The sequence below is a fragment of the Aquarana catesbeiana genome, linkage group LG05, assembly GCF_042186555.1.
Source record: "Aquarana catesbeiana isolate 2022-GZ linkage group LG05, ASM4218655v1, whole genome shotgun sequence".
NCBI lineage: Eukaryota > Metazoa > Chordata > Amphibia > Anura > Ranidae > Aquarana > Aquarana catesbeiana.
In genome coordinates this window covers 47,538,646-47,543,525 of record NC_133328.1, presented here as the reverse complement: position 1 = coordinate 47,543,525, position 4,880 = coordinate 47,538,646, and the positions used below count along the sequence as shown (strand labels likewise).

Genomic DNA, 4,880 nt, shown 5'->3' with positions numbered 1-4,880 from the left:
TCACTTTCATTGTTTTTACTTATGTATTAATCTAAAAGCCAAAACTTTTTTGGTTTTGGATATAGCAGAGAAAGGTTGAAAAGTTAGGTTTTTATTGCTGTGTCCTTGTTTGGGGAGATTCATTATTTGTCCAGGTCAGTGGTCTTCAAACTGTGGCCCTTTGCTAGACTTTATCTGGCTCTTGGGGCACTATTAGGGCATAATTCCTCCTCCTCCTCATTCTACTGACCATGGGCATTATGGAATTTTTTTTTTTTTTTTTTCTGTCACTGACCACCAAGCCTGAGGCATTGTTTAGTCCCATGGAGGAAGGGGCATTTTCTACTCCTAATGGCAACAGTCCGGCCCGCCTAAAGTCTACAGGATAGTAAACTTGGCCTTTGTGTAGAAAGTTTGGAGACCTCATGGTAAGGTGATCATTGTGGCCGGGACTGGAAAAATATGGGAAATCCAAGTTGTCAGTACAACAGGAATTGATAGGAAGCACTTCAGTTGGGAACAGCTGTCTAAGGATGTTCTCCCACTTCCTGTTGTCTCTTAGGCAGGAATTAAAGGGAAATCTCCCCAGTGGGACATGGGTTTTACCCATTCCCTACTCTGTTCACATCTGAAAATAAATAAAAGGGGGGGGGGGCAGGGAAGCTTTGGTTATAGATATACTTTTAATATCTCCATTAAAGAGGTTTTGCACCCTTTGTCTGGTGGAAATCTACTGTTGATTAAAAGTGGATGTAAACCCAAAATTTTTTTTTGATGTCATAATGTAGAGTATAAGATTTCCTATCATTTAATCCCAGTCTTGCCACAAAGCGTTAATCCAGCTCTGAGCAATCCTCTTTTTTTTGTTCAGTGAGATAAAACTTGACAAACAGAAAAACTTTGTCAAATCCTCCCCCTTGCTGTGAGTGACAGGTGATTTACATCTCGTGCACTAGCCTAAGACATGCATTATTTTTTAATTCCCACCCCTTTCTTCAGCAGCTCTGCAAGGATTGGCTGTTCCACACTTCAGCATGATTTGGCATGCTGAAGTCATGTGGTTACTTTCCTGTCTTTTTACTGGATGTTAGAGATCATAGCAGAAGTTCAGTGTAAGAAATACACAGGAGAAAATGCATATTGACAAGGGGAGTGTAGAGGTGGGCGGGGAGTCTACTGACATCACGACTCCACCCACCGAGCTCCAGACAACAGACCCGCCCACAGAATCTGCAGTTTTTCGGGTCTAATAACAGACAGAGGGGAGACATTTGACAGGTAAAGATACATGCAGGAGGCATGTATATCCTTATAGATAACCCCTATGGAAGTAGTTTAGAAAGGATGACATTGGGTTTACATCCACTTTAAAGTGTAAGTAACCCCCCCCTATCATTTTCAGCCAAGGAAGCTGCCATCTTTGCCTCTGTTTAATCTACAACTGCCATGATGCTTCACATGTGATCATATATGACCCCAGCCATTGGATGGTTTGACCGTTTGGTTGAGAGCACAACCAGTGGGAGTGTTACATTTCCGACACGTGCCGGAAATCAAACAGTTTTATGGATGGGTTTACTTCCGATTAAAAGGACATGACCAGAGCTCCATCCTACCACAAATGAGCAGGCTCTGGGCTGACGTAGCCTTGGAGCTGCACTTTTCTAGGCTTAGTGTTGACCATACATGGAATGAATCAGTTGTTCGCTGTAATAATCGTTTTGAACAATCTGCAGTAGTTATGCCCTTCCAAAAGATTTTACTGTAATCATTGAGTGATTGATGAAATCTGGTTTCTATAGGTTATGCTATGAACTCTGCTTATTGCTGTGCCTTGTTGAATAAGTTCTAGAGCATGGGTAGGCAAACTGCAGTCCTCCAGCTGCTGCTGCAAATTCCAAGATGCAAGACAGCTACTAGCATGACTTCCAGAGGCACAAACCAGGTCCATAAAGACATGGATGAGAGAGTTTGGGGTGAAGGAATTTGACTGGCCTGCACTGAGTCCTGACCTCAACCCGATAGAACACCTTTGGGATGAATTAGAGCCCAGACTGCGAGCCACGCCTTCTCTTCCACATCAGTGCCTGACCTCACAAATGCGATTCTGGAAGAATGGTCAAACATTCCCATAGACACACTCCTAAACCTTGTGGACGGCCTACCCAGAAGAGTTGAAGCTGTTATAGCTGTAAAGGGTGGGCCAACTCTATATTGAACCCTATGGACTAAGACGCCATTAAAGTTCATGTGTAAAGGCAGGTGTCACAATACTTTTGACAATATAGTGTATGCTACTGCAATGTTTTCTAATAAATGTTGCAGAGCACGTACAAAATAAATGTTGCTGTACATTATATGCTTCCAATGGGAAGAAAACATAAAAAAAAAAGCACTAAGTGGCATCTGCATTGTTTAAATTCTAAATATCGCTAAAACATTAGACTGATAGCACATTATACTGTGACCTCATTTTAATCTATAACAAGCCATTTAGAATGCAGCACAAAATCAGGGACAGAGTGTATGTGTGTCTGTGAAAACTAGGATAAATGTTGCTCTATCATCAGGATATTGGATCGCTTGCTGCCTTGTGATTTACAAAATTCCAGGTATGGATATTTTATACAAAGTTACATTGGTCCAGCTTGTAGTAATGAAATATAAATGGCTGATGCCCCTGGAAGCTGAAAATCGCTGTATTGGGCACCACTATGCCCAGGTCCCATGCTGGGTGGCATCACTTCTGCCTACTGAACGCAGGAAGTCAGCCGCTCAGCATGGGCGTTATTCAGAGAATGTGTTTCTAAATTAATGCAAAGCGAGATGGGCAGTGACTTTATGCTCTCTAATTTGTCCAATCAGAGAATGCTTTGTATTCATTCAGAAGATGCAAAGCATTCTGTGAATGGCGCCTGTGCCAAGCTGCCAAACTCCTGTGTTCAGAATGCAGCTTCTCAGCACAGGACCCAGAGGCAATGTGAGATCATTGGCGTGTACTACAGTGATTTCCAGCTTCCAGGGGCATCAGCCAGGTATGGTATACACATTGTTACATTACTCCAAGCTGGACCAATGTACTTGTATATAAAATATCCATACCTGGAATTTATCTTTTAAAGAAGAACTCCAAGAAAAAGCAATCATCTCAGGATCTTGCTTATATTCCTCAATTACTTTTTACTCTTAAAAATGCTAGTACCCTCCCTGTAGAGCTGGGATATGCAATTAGTGGACCTCCAGCTGTTGCAGAACTACAAGTCCCATGAGGCATAGCAAGACTGACAGCCACAAGGATGACACCCAGAGGCATGATGGGACTTGTAGTTTTGCAACAGCTGGAGGTCCGCTAATTGCATATCCCTGCTGTAGAGGGTATACAGCCCTTTAGACCACCCTCCATAAATGAAAGCTATGCTATTGTGTTACCATGGTCAAAAAATGCATCTCCTTCTCTCTACTTGCCAACTGGACAGTGTAGATACAGATGCTAATTTATAAGGTCTGGGCCCATTCAAAGCACCTGTGTTGATCTGTGCACGCCAACGCAGGCTCAAAGCTAGGGTACATAGAAATCAATTGTTTTTTTATATGTGCCCCATTCACAACACAATGCTGCAGATAGGGGCCATGTGCTGCAGTGCAAGTCACAGCATCACATCATCATGATTGGTGACTAGAACTGAAGTGTAAAAAAAAAAAAAAAAGAATAAACTTTGCATCACACAGTCCTTTCATAATGGACACAAGCTTGTGACGCTTTAGCATACAGGCTGGTGTGAACAATCCCTCATTCCTCTGTTCTCTACTCCTGTAAGCATGCTTTCAGTAGAGTTATTGAGTTGTGATTGGCTCAGAGCAATATGTGTACGCCGATCAGAGGAACGCTTATAAATTAATCATAAGGCCCCTTTTACACAGGGAGGATTCCGATCGGCTCACAGATCCCCTGCAGAGTGGGTGGATGACACATCCGTGTCCGCTCAGTGTCAGCAGAGCAGACATGGACAATGCCCGCTCTGCTCAGTGGGCGGCTGGGAGTAAACGTACTCTGCTGTCCGTTTACACCCGACTACCCTCCAATCTGATCCACCTAAACAGAAGAGGACGGACCACCTTCCAGTTTTTTTCTTGGACCCAGAGGTAGGTGGGTGTAAATGGACACCCGCCTGTTAGGGATGTATGGACCTTCTTGATCAGGTCTGCCTAAAAATCGGACCTGATCGGATCGCCCGTGTGAAAGGGACCTAAGACTTGTCACACTAGGTATCCTATTGCTGGAGAAAACTCAGCAGCAGAATTTCTATTCAGGGCAGTGTACATACTATGAGAAAATCAGGCAAACGATTGTTCAATTTTGCTCGACTGTGGTGTAGCTGAAAAATGACATCAACGCGTACGAAAATTCTCCAATGACGTAGGCAAACACAATGTACTAGCATCTTCCGGGTTGTTCTTTGCTTCCGATCATACATGGTGTCTTCTATTTGATTATTTCCATACGATTACAGTACACATTGAACAAAAATGGGATGTTGTGTTCACGTACGATAATTTTCTAGCTTGCACCTTCGTGTTTTTTTTACCCCCCCAGTCGGAATTGGCTGTCGAAAGCACTATACTAACAGATAATCGATCGATCATTCCTTGTGCAGATATTTTCTTATCGTGTGTACAGTCCATTACTCTCACTTATTTACATGTGTCACTCGCTGGCTGGATGAGCGTCGTTCGCTCTCTCTCTCGGATGACTTAAATCCTACAGTGTTTCTGCAGCGACGCTTTGCTCCTCAAACCAGCAGGAGAGCGATACATACAAGCAGGTGAGTTCTGTTACTGCACATTTTTCAGTGATCTCGATGCTTGTCAGATCTTGTCAGGATTGCAAGTGTTACCAGACC

The 4,880-nt window shown here is 43.2% G+C and overlaps 1 protein-coding gene across 6 annotated transcripts in view; it reads right to left on the bottom strand.

Annotated features, from left to right (window-relative positions):
• ADAM22 (ADAM metallopeptidase domain 22) overlaps positions 1–4,880 on the bottom strand; it is a 419,533-nt gene that overhangs the window by 180,446 nt on the left and 234,207 nt on the right. The gene's annotated exons all lie outside the window — the stretch shown is intronic.